Source organism: Octodon degus, unplaced genomic scaffold (assembly GCF_000260255.1).
Source record: "Octodon degus isolate 3935 unplaced genomic scaffold, OctDeg1.0 scaffold00009, whole genome shotgun sequence".
Classification (NCBI taxonomy): Eukaryota; Metazoa; Chordata; class Mammalia; order Rodentia; family Octodontidae; genus Octodon; species Octodon degus.
Window position 1 is genome coordinate 1866858 of NW_004524585.1, and position 12914 is coordinate 1879771.

Here is a 12914-nt window from a genome sequence, read left to right on the forward strand (position 1 = left end):
CTCAGTATAAATCTTGCTAAAAGCAGCTAGCAATGTCCATGCCCGAGTCTCAATTTTTGATTGTATGGAAATTTTCTCCACCAGATTAATTTGTTTACTACCCTTAATTTACTCCCCTCCAAAGTCTCAAACTATAAGCAAAGTATAGACAAATTTTCTGTCGGAGCATAACACACGTGACCTGAAGTCCAACTGCCAATGGAATCCTTGTTCCCAAATGAAACCTCCTGAAGCTAATTTTTACTATTTAAATTTCTATCAGCATTCTCGTCTTCTGAGCTCTGACCAGAATAGCCCAAGCTCAGAAGTTAGGGATCGTCTTGTCAGCATTTCCAAACCTTTCCAAATCCCTCTTGTGAACAAGTTCCAGAGGCTTCTAAGCCATAAGGTCCCATATTCACAGCAATGACCCCACTTCCCTGGTATCAAATTTCCTGTCTTTCATTTTCCTTTTGATGGGTACAGAATACCTAATTTCTATAACTTTTTTTAAAAAAAAGAACAAAAAATAATTTTAAGAGGCATTAGAAATGATACAGAATTTCACTAACTAAGATGATAGAAATTGAGGCTGGGGAGATAACTCAGTAGAATAAGTGCTTGCCTGGCAAGCGCAGGCTCCTGAGTTCAATCCCCAGTACCAAAAAAAAAAAAAAAGCTAGAAATTCACCAATGGTTATTATATGGTATATTGTTTTCTTCAAATTAGTCATCTATATTACCAGATATAAGGATGCAACATTGGTCCAAAATAATTCAAAACAAAAAATGTGAGTATTAAATGTTCCTTTCGATCAATACCAGTAACTTAAAGGAGAGGTTTATATCAGCTCACAGCTTCAGATGGCTGAGTCCTTGCATGACTGGCAGGCTCCCAGGCAGAAACTGCGCGCTGGAAGGGCTGGCAGCGGAAGCTGCTCGTATTGTAACAGCCAGGAAGCAGAGAGAAGAGAAAAAGCAGGGAGGGAGACCTGCCTCTAGAGACCTGCCTTTTCCAACCACGTCCCACCTCCTAAGAGCTGGTCAGCTAGAGCACCCCTGTAATCTAATGACCACCCAAACACTTGAGGCCACTGGAGCCATTTCAGATTCAAGCCGTAACAGTGCTAGAGATGGCCAGTTTTTCTTAGAGTTTACTTTCCCTTTCTTGTTGAACACACTCTAGTTCTTTAGTTTTTTCCACAGCTATAGTCCTGAAATTGGGTTGATAGCTTCCTAAGTGCAATTGCTCTGGTCTCACTCCTACTTTTCTTTGTGTCAACTGCAAATGGAAACGCAGCTACAGCAGCCTTTAATACTCATGTGGAGGAAGCAAGAACCACCTTGCTTCCCTGAGTCCATGTATTAGATCATGAAGCCAAATTCTGTCTCCCTGCTATTGTATTTGGGGCGCTCTTATTAAACAGATTAACTAGTTTCCTAAATAACATCACATCTATGTAAAAGTTTAGTATTTCTTGGGAACTGTATTAAAGGGTATCTCTCTTACACTCCTTATCCTTTTCTTTCTCCTAAGAAAGTGGATGTTGCCAGTGGAGTACCAACAGCCTAGGTGGAACTCCTAAGGAGGCACCCTTGAGAACTGAAGCTATGTGTGGCAGACCAACAGATAGGCAGAATCTAACTCCTAATGCCATAGGACCATTATGCCTTGCCTGGCCCAACCACCTCTACAGTTCTTTTGCTTTCTTTTCTTTTCAGCTTACATCAACATATAGTCATTGTATATATTCACAGGGTGATATTTCAATACACATATATGAATGAAATAATCAGATCAAGGTAACTGGCATATCTATCCTCTGAAAACATGTATCATTTTTATGTGGTGAAAATTCAAAATACTTTCAATTGATTATTTTGAAATTTTCAATTAATTATTGTCAAACAGTTATCCTACTTTTCTACGGAACTTTAGAAGTTACCCTTTTATTTATCTGTATCTCTGTACCCTTAATCATTTTCTCCCCATCTCCCTCTTTCCCTATACTCTTTCTTGGCTCTGATAGCCACTATTTTAGTCCATAATTCTATAAGATCAACATTTTCACTTCCACATATTAATGAGGATATTTTACATTTATCTTTCCATACCTGGCCTATTTCACTTAACATAATGTTCTCTGGTTCTATTCATGTTTCCTGTAAATAAAAGAATAGGATGTTCTTTATGGCTGAAAAATATAACATTATTTATATATGTCATATTTTGAGGGTTTTTTGTTTCTTAGACACTGTTATCTATATTTTATTATTTCTACCATAATCTAATCAGTATATATGTATATATATATATATATATATATATATAGAGAGAGAGAGAGAGAGAGAGAGAGACAGACAGACACAGAGAGAGACAGAGACAGAGACAGAGAAAGAGAGAGAGATTGACAGTATAGTCCTCACTATGGAAATTAATGGAAAGGCCAATAGAACGGCCAGCCTGCCCCTCTTCCCATGGCCAAGATGCATAACCAAACAAATGGCAGTGAACCCATTTGGCAGGGAAATAGGGCATAGAACCAAATATTTCAAGGATCACAAGTATCATTTCAACAGAGACTATAAACTTCATAGTAACCATACAAGATAGGCAACATCATGATTATCTTAAAAAAAAAAAAAAAAAAAATGAGGCCTACAACAAAAAGCCAGTGTCTTGGCATGACCTAGTATATAAATGACAATATGAAGTTCATCTTAGTTACTCTTCTTTCGTTGCTCGGACAAATACTGAACACCCAAAATGAAGGAAGGAAAGGTTTATTTAGCTCACAGTTGGTGCAAGTTTTAGTATGTACTCAGCTGGCTCCAAGGCAGAGTGGCACGTGGCAGAGAGCAGCCTTTCATGGCTGCAGCAAAGAGCAGGAAGCAAAGGGAGAGACATAGATCACATTCCGCAGACCTCCCAGCTCCGGCAGCTGACTTCTCTCCCTTCCATACCTTGCGATGCAGGTTACCTGCCCCAGGGCGATGCCGCACCCACACCCACAATAATCAATCACAAACTCCAAAAGCTGTCTCATGACTGAATGAGGCTTTGGGGGGACAACTTGACACAAACTATAACGAAGTTGAACACAGTTCTCATGACCAGTGTTTATGTGCTGTCCTGGCTATGTTTGGGTGTAGAATTTCCCCCAGAGACCTATGTGGTAAGGACTTGGTCCTCAGAGTAGTGCTACTGGAAAGTGGGGGAACCTGAAGAAGGGGGGCCTAGAGCATGGCCTCTCTCTCCCTCTCCTCTCCTATCCCAGTTTGAGATGTGACTGCTCCTCCATGCACTCCTACCATCATGGACCAGCCTCTGCCACCCTCTCCTGAGGCCATCTAAATGGGACCTAACCAATTATGAAGTCTGAACCTTCCAAACTCTGAGCTAAATAAGCCTCTTTTTCCTAAATGGCATCTTTTACATCTAATATTTCATTATAGTGATAGAAAGCTGATAGCTACAAAGTTATATCTTATTTCCACAGAAATAAAAGAACAAGGAGGCAATACTTTTGAGCATTATACCACAGAAACATAGGCATACCCATGTTTATAACAGCACAATTTGTAATAGTTCAACCTTGGAAATAGATCATATGCCCACCAACAGATGAATGAATAAAGAAAATGTGTATTTCTATACAACGGAGTACTACTTTGCCATATGGATAAAACAGACATTTTTAGGTAAATGAATGCATCTTGAGACCATAATTTTAATTGAAATAAGTCAGACACACAAGTGTAAATATCACATTGCTTCTCTTCTGTGAGAAACCGCAAGGGTAACTAAGCAAAATGAAGGATATTGGAGAGAAGGAAGAAGATGTTCACATGGAAAGGTGAACAAAGGAGGGGCATGGGGGAAGGTAGGAAAAGAAGTGGAGACTTTTTAAAAAAAGAATGGAAGGAAAAATGGAAACAAATTTTTGTAAATGGGAAGAGGGGAGAGGAATGGGAATAAAAAGAAGGGAGATAGCTCAGAGTCTAAGCACCTGCCTGGCAAGCACAAGGACCCAGATTCAATCCCCAGTACCACATGCCATGCAAGCCGGAACCCTGGGCTTGCCATGTCCGCCACCAAAACTGGGCATGGTCACACATCCTATAATCCCAGCACCGGGGAGGCAGAGACAGGAGGATCACTACAAGTCTGAACTGAGTAGTGAGACCCTGTAGCAAATAAATAAATAAGATCTTTACAGTGAAGTCATAAATTAACATATTATTAACTTTTGTAGTAAAGGCTCGGATATGAATGAGGACTTTGACTTAAAAAACATCAAATAAACTATGTCATTTTACCATCATCACTTAAATCCTTTCTCCTTTAATCTTTCATTTATTCAACAAATATTTATTGAGACCCTACATTAAGAAGCAGTGTTTGGATCCCCAGGCCTACTGTGCCAGCCACTCTGACACAGCAATTGAGACTGGGCGTGGTGGCAAGTGCCTGTAATCCCAGCTCTTGGGAGGCTGTAAACAGGAGAATCACTATGAGTCCGATCCAGTAGTGAGACCCTGAATACCCTGTAGACCCTTCCCTAAAATACAGAAAAAAAAAAAAAAAAAAAAAAAAAAAAAGCAGTGCAGCATGTGATCAAAACACAAACTGTATTTCAAATCCTGTCTCCTCTTCCAACTGGACGTGTGAGATTTTCAGGTGACTTAGCCTTCATGGTCCTCTATTTTGATACTTGCAAAATCTAGTACTTTGCTTCAAAGGGCTATTTTAAGTACTAAAAAAGTTAATATGAGAAGTAAATGTATGTACAGTAAACATATAATACATATTTATGAAAACTGCATGACTGCACACATTTACATTTGTACATGCAATATGCTAGGCAGTCTTTGGAAAGCTGGAAATACAGCAATGACTTCAAGAGACATGTTTCTTTTTTTTTTTTTTTTTTGGCGGAACTGGGATTGAACTCAAGCCTTTGCGCTTGCCAGGGAAGCGTTTATTCCACTAAGACATCTCCCTGGCCCCCAGAAGTACACATTTATTTATTTATTTTTTGGTTTTTTTTTGTTTGTTTGGCAGAACCGGGAATTGAACTCAGACCCTTGCGCTTGCCAGGGAAGCACTTATTGTACTGAGCCATCTCCCCGGCCCCCCAGACATGTTTCATTCTTATGTAACTTATATTTCAGTTAGATAGGAATACAGTATGTTTATAAATATTTGTCATTTGGTTCTCTATATTATATATTTGAAATATTTGTTTTTAAAACAACTGTTTCTTCTTAAAATTACTATGTGTCAGGTCTTATACTCATATTGGACGATAAAACCATCGTGCTTCTCATGCAGCTGTCAGTACCTATTGTATTCCCCAGAACATGAGTTTGAAAAACAGTATGATGAGAATATTTAGTGTTTTTAGTCAAATAAAATTAGAAAATCTTAGAACCTAGTCTAGATTAAGTAAAATTAAATAGCTGCCATTATTTCATGAACTCTTGGAGGCTTTAATAACATAGTGTGTGAATTCTAAATTTTAACATACAGTATTTCTATTTCCTAAACCGATTTATTTATTTATTTATTTTTGTATTTTAGGGAAGGGTCTACAGGGTGTTCAGGGTCTCACTACTAGGCCGGACTTATAGTGATCCGCCTGTTTGCAGCCTCCCAAGAGCTGGGATTACAGGAGTGCACCCCCATGCCCAGTCTTAATTATGACTCAGAGTGCCCCAGGGGTGTGGCCAGCACTGAAGCCCCTTGCAGGCACTTTAATCTATCCCAAACCACGATTTAAACAATTAGTTTTTGTCTTTTTGTACAGAATGTATCACATTCCACAGACCTCTGGGAATGAGTTAATTCCCTGGCTTCCAACTTGACAAGCACAAGGCGGAGAGGCAACCCCTTCCTACCTTACAGCAATGGATTTGGAATGCCAAATAGACCTTTTCTGTAGGCTAAACAAACAGCTTTCACACCACAGTATTATTTTCAAAGTATATGTTGTTTTAAAATAAAAAATATACATCTCAAATCATTAATAAATTCAGGTCCAAGTATCACATCACTATCATATTTGGGCTTAGGCATTCTTTTTGCTCCATTACTGCTGAAAAGACAGTGAATATTGGCCAGAGCAGAAAAATGGGTTGCTGTAGATTCACCCAAACTGCTAGTTCTCAGTCTCCACTTCTGACCTACTGAATAAGAACATAATACAATATAAAGTTGTTATAACAATAGCTACTTCCCACTGAGCACTTACTATTTCCAGCACTGTGCTGACTGCTTTACATAATATCCTTTATTTCATTCCTACAACAACGACCCAGTGATCCAGGTGCTGTTCTTACTCCTATATTGCAGGGAAACCTATTGACCCTCTTGATTCAAGAGTAAGGCATTTTCTCAAGGTTGCACAATTTGTAATCAATCCTTATTTTATTTACTTATCTATGCGTTTTCTCAAGTAATTGGTAGTAAAATCTTCCCTTGGCTACCATTGTCATACAAGAGGACAGGAATAAGAGAGGGAAGAGGCATGAGGGCAGGTAATAGGGTACACGGACATGAGCAAAATATCTTATTAACATTGACTTCCCCCTAGGGCAACTAGGGGAGGGGGTTAAGCAAAGGGTGATGGGGAAGTGAAAGTGAACAACGTATGTTATGTGCATGCATAAATCTGCCAAAATTAAACCCACTAATATGTTTACTATGGGGTTGTTATTAGTTTGTCTCAATGACACAAGACCATATAGATTGAGCTGGGAAACTATTTCCTAACCCTTGAAAAGAGAAACTCAACAAGAAGGAAGGAAGGAAGGAAGGAAGGAAGGAAGGAAGGAAGGAAGGAAGGAAGGAAGGGAGGGAGGGAGGGAGGGAGGGAGGAAACGGAGCTTTCAGGTACCCCTGCTCAGATTCTCCTTCATTATGCTATTCAGGAGACTCTTATACATTGATGAGAAAATCTACTGCAACATCGAAGACTAACAAAACCGAGTTTCCCTGGTCAAAGGGATCCACTTTCTATTCCTTGATACGCTTATCTGCAATCAAAAATATAATCTTGTTATTGTCCTTCCATTTTATGCATTATGGTAATAGTTAAGACTCCCTTAACAATTTAAACCATATTAATTCATGCAGTAAAAGCAATCCCTTCCAACTTTTATCCTAAGGATAGTTAATAATTTGCTTATGCAAAGTACAAATGCAGTAAATGACTTGTGTAGGTGGGAGTAGGTGAACCTCAAAATATCTCATCTTGAGAAAAGTGAGTATATACTTTTATTTGTTTGCTAATGCGGATGTTTGTTTTTGTTTGTTAAAAGGGCTTCACTACCTCAGACTAGCCTTAAATTATTATGTAGCTCAGGCTAGCCTTGAATTCATAGCGATCCTTCTGCCTCAGCCTCCCAAATGCTGGGACTACAGTGTGCACTACCATGCCTAGCTGATTGCCTATTTTTCATAATTAGCATCCCTTGGTAAAGTATATAAACTCTTCTCTACCCTCAGCTTTCAATTTTGGAAATTATCCCAGTTAATCTCTTAAAGATACTTTAAGTTTTAAATTTATGGGATAATCAAACTATTAATAGTGGTCTTTAGAAACTAAGGTGATGGAAAACATCCTCTATAATTTCTACACTTTAAAATATTTAAGGACAAATTTTACCTTTTTAGCAGGGAAAAAAACCTAAGAGTCACCTTGCCATCCCTGGTTATGTTCCTAAAGATTCCAAATTTTTTTTTAAATGTATTTGTACAGGGTCTACAGGGTCTTACTACGTACATTGGACTCATAGTGATTCTCCTGTTTTGAATCTCCCAAGTGCTGGGATTACAAGAGCGTGCCACCATACCCAGTCTCAATCAACATCTCAGCACACCCTGGAAAGTGAACCCCAGCCACTGTGCTCTGCCTAAGCAGGCACTTAATATGCCAAGCTATGTGGCCAACCCTCAAATGTATTTTTAAATAGTATTTCAAAAGCATAGCTGTACATGATGGCACATACCTATAATCCAAGTTCTCTGGGTGGCTCAGGCTGGAGGATCACAAGTTCCAGCCCAGCTAGGGAGATGGCTCAGTAGAATAAGCACTTGCCTGGCAAGTGCAAGGGCCTGAGTTCAATCCCCAGTTCTGCCAAAAAAGAAAAAAAAAGAACATGTTTCAGCCCAGCACGGGCAATTTAGCAATGTAAAGAGGCCCTATCTCAACAAAAGAAAGTCCTGGGTTCAATCTTCAGTATATACATACATACTGTAAGAAAACTGTGCGATGCCAGTTTAGATACTGTATTGTTTTAGTTGATTTAATTGAATTTCATTCATCATTGGGATTTCTTGTCAATTTTTGTTTGTTTGTTTGCTTGTTTTTGGCGGAACCAGGGGTTGAACTCAGGCCCTTGCGCTTGCCAGGGAAACGCTTATTCCCTTGAGCCATTTCCCCTGCCCTTCTTGTCAAATTTTTAAAGTCTCTTTCTTGGAACAAAAAGTGCGGGGAGTGAATGAAGCTGGAGATCTATCACATGTGTGGGACTAAAAGCAAGGCAGCCTTGAGAACATGGCGCTCCTGAAGTGAGCCACAAGAAGAAGTGGCTCCAGCGCCAGGAATGCAAGGTGCCCCGGGGAGCCAGGCAAACAAGTTGGTAGGCAGAGGGGTTCAGCTGGCATTAACAGCCCAGGTATACAGATGAACATGCTGCAGTCCTTGAGCAGTTCCTTCTCTCCCACCAGGAGAGGACGCTCCACCTGACTTCAGCTTTCCACATTCTGACTCTTGTCTCCATTTCTTTGTCATCCACTCATCCTACCCTTGGGAAATTCAAGAGCTGTGTTGGATGCAGCAAAACAGGCTTCAATAGACATAACCAGTGCAGTCTTTACTGGTTATGCTCGCCACTCTAAAGCTCATGCATACCACTGACAGTTACAGAAACTCACATATTACATACATACAGTTCATTGATCTGATACTCTAAAACTGAAGAAGTTTTGTTGGAGTTAGGCTGTACCAGGTAAAATTCTCATTTTGTCAATTTCAACTTGTATGGTTAAAATAATCCATTAAATCCAGCTTAGGCTTCTTGTATTGGATTGCCAACCAGAGATCAGTTTGTTACACCCAGCTAAACTGAACTAGTGTGGTGCTAGATGTGGGAGGCCCAAATGAGGATTGTTGCCAGCAGCATGAGACAGAATTGAAGAAGTTTTTGAGAGGATGTTAAGGAAGCTGTTTTGGAGAAGCTGTTGGGGACCTGTTGGAAGCTTCTGGTTCTCTTGGGCTGTTCTGCTTGGGGATCTGTCATGCTGGCTTTCCTTGTGAAGTTGGTTGTTCTCCTTGGAGGAAGAACAAGCTTGGGACTTTCTTGTCATTGAGAATGGCTACAGTTCACTTTGGTCCTCATCCTGAGCATTGCTTCATGGTTCCAAAGGGAAAGAGGGCGAACTGCTCAAACTCCTGGAGAAGATTGTCACATTGGATTCCTGATGGGAACTCAGCTTTCCTCAGCATTGGAGGAGCTTGGGACCTTACTGTTTTTGAAGATGTTTGTGGCATTTTTCAGGGAGCTCTGGTGCTTACTTTGAGCCCTGCTTCTTGGCTCCAGTACAGATTCCTCAGCCTGCTAGCACAGATCCTTCATCCCATTGGAGAAGATTTTCTAGTTTCCACCACCAACCTTGGGCCTTTCCAGCACAGAACCTTGAAGTGGGCCTGCATAAGACACTATCATGGATTCTAGGCATCCAGTTGGACTTGCGGGAGGCATTGTTATGAGCTCTAGGTTTTCAGCTGGACTCATGCAGGATAATAGAATCCAGGACCTCAGCTGGATTCTTTGGTCTTAGAGTATGGACATATTTCCTGAACTCTTTGTATATGATTCTTTAGGTGATTCATTATAAAATAATCTTATAAAAAAAATCCAGCTTAGCTTTATTTTCTGCTGTAAAAATGGAGAATTTTAAGTTCAGACTCATATACTGTTATAAAAAACAAAATAAAATGAAGTAAAATATAATTTACAGTACCTATGACATAAACGTCAATAAATATGTCTTCCCTATATAATTCTTACATGAGGTCTGAGAGAGAGAGAAAGAGACAGACAGACAGACAGACAGAGACAGAGACAGAGACAGAGAGAGACAGAGAGACAGAGACAGAGTGAGTCTCACTGGTTTTGAACTCACTATATAGCCCAGGCTGGCCCCAAACTTGTGTTGATCCTCCTACTTCAGCCTCCTGAGTGCTGAGATTTCAGGCATGTGTGACCACACTCAGGTTCTTACATTAAATATTTTAACTTCTATTCAAAAAACAACTGAAGAGTTAGACTAGGCTGCACTTCTGTGGCACTAAACAGAAAAAGCTAATTAGGCTCACATAATCATTTGCGTTTTCTGAACATTTGTCTTACTCATTAAGTATTCTATAATGGTAAGTTAGGAAGGGAAGCGACTAGTGTTTTACTTTCTACAGTAGTAAGTAGCTGTTATCCAATCCACTGAGATAATCTAAAATCAAAAAAATTAAGAAATAATAAAATGGAGCTTGTTTAATCTTTATCTGTATAACCTTGGAAAACTAATATAAATGTGCCTTTCATTTCTCCATTCATAAGCTATTAGTATAAGAGACTAAACTATTGTTTTGCTATCTCCTGAGCCAAATATAGACCCTAAAATATTAAACTGATAAAAAATATTTTTAACAACTACTGAATTCCTCAGATGAGCACAAATGCCATAAGTGCACATGTCACAAACAACATTGGTAATTTCCAGAAGAGTGTGGTTAACACTTAGCACCTAATTGGTGTAGAGATACTGCCACTCCCCAAAATTCATATTTTTCCTCCAGCAGGAATAGAGACGTGTGTGTGTGTGTGTGTGTGTGTGTGTGTGTGTGTTGCCATGGATTGACCCCAGAACCTGGTACATGTCAGACAATATTCTACCACTGAGCTACATTCCAGACCTCAAAGACCTTGACATAACTTTAGGAAGAATGACTATGTAATAAAGGCTAGCCATGATATTAACACAGCAAACTAAAAGGAGTTAGGTTTGTGTGATCTGTCTTTGAAACAAGCCATACATAAATTTGATTCAATGTAAAATATCCAGCTGCCTAAGGATCTAAAAAGCCTTAAAGTACTATGTAAGATTTAAACAAGCTTTTAACGTTTCAACTGTTTCTTTTCAGGTGAAGGGAAGAACTGTTAAAGAAAAAAAAATCTGAAATGGACCTTGGAAACTTACTAGAATTATAGAAGAAAAGTGCAGAAAGGATTCTCATCAGAAGGAATTCAGCATAAAGAAAGCTTAGAGGAAGAAAAATCGAGGAGTTCCTTTCAGAAATAATAGCTCAACTTGGTTAGAATGTAAGGTACAAAAAGTAGAGAAAGAAATGGCTTAAAAGTGAGCTGCGGGTGAGCGCCCCAAAGCAGAAATAGCTTTCATAAGCCAAAACTGATCAGAAGAGACAAAAATGACCTCTACATACTAGTGAAAGGAAAAATTTAACAGGAAGTGGTAATAATTGTAAATATCTTTTCATTGAATGTTGGTGTACCCCATCCACAAAACAAAAGTAGACACCAGTGCAATCATAGTGGGGAAACCCCACCCTCAAAACTAAGTCAAATAGACAAAAAAAAAAAAAAATCAACAAAGAAACAGCAATATTAAACCACACCACTGAACAAATTAACTTGATAGATACCCACAATGTTTCATCCAACAACAGTATACATTTTCCTCAACAGTGCATGAAAGTTTTTCCAAGTTCCAGCTTTTTTATCTTAGGTCATAAAATATGCCTAAACAAATAAGAAAGAATTTAAATAACCCCTTGCATAGTATCAGATCATAGCTGAATGAAACTAGAAATTAACAGGAAAAAACCCACAGAAATTATACAAGCACATGGAGATTAAATAATATGTTACTGAAGAATCAGTGGATCAAAAAAGAAATAAAGTTCCTAGAATCAAATGACATTGGAAGTACAACATACTAGCAACCATAGGAAGCAATGAAAACAGTTCTAAGTGAAAAATTTACAGCTGTGAATACCCACATAAAAAAGAGTGATTTCAAATTAATATACTAATTATGTACCTCAAGGTCTTGGAAAAACCAGAAGAATCCAAATCCGAAACTAATAGGAGGAAAGGAATTATAAAGAAGCCAAAGTTAATGAAATTTCTATCCATTCATCTTTTGATGATCATATGGGCTATTTTCAAGATTTAGCTCTTATAAATTATGCTGTTATAAACATGGATGGCCATAAACCATTTTGGTATGATGCTTTTAACTCTTTTGGGAAGATACTTAGAGCAACTGGGTCAAATGGAACCTTCAGTTTTAGTTTTTTGAGAAGTCTCCACACTGATTTCCATAGTGATTGTGCAAATTCACACTTCCACTATTAATGGAAGAGGGATCCTCTTTCCCTACAGCCTCACCAGCATTTATTATTGGTTCATTTCTTGATGGTAGCCTTTCTTTTTTTGATTTCTGGAATGAGATGGAATCTCCATGTTGTTTTAATTTGAATTGTGTGAAGGACCAGTGAAGTTGAACATTTTTTCATATGTTTATTTACAGTTTGTACTTCTTCATCTGAGAAATATCTATTCATTTGAGATGCCCACATTTGGATTGAGTTTTTAAATCTGGAGTGGTCTATTTTTTTTTTCTTAGTTCTTTATATATTCTAGAAGTTATTTACTGGGTTGTGGAAATAGCTCAGCAGCATAAGTGCCTGCCTGGCAAGCACAAGGTCCAGAGTTCAATCACCAGTGCTGAAAAAAAAAAATATATCTCTCTGTCTGAAGAGCAGGTAGTAAAATTTTTTCTAATTCTTTGGATTGTTTCTTTACTCTACTGGTAGTTTCTTTTATTTTTTTTTTTTTTACTTTATTTT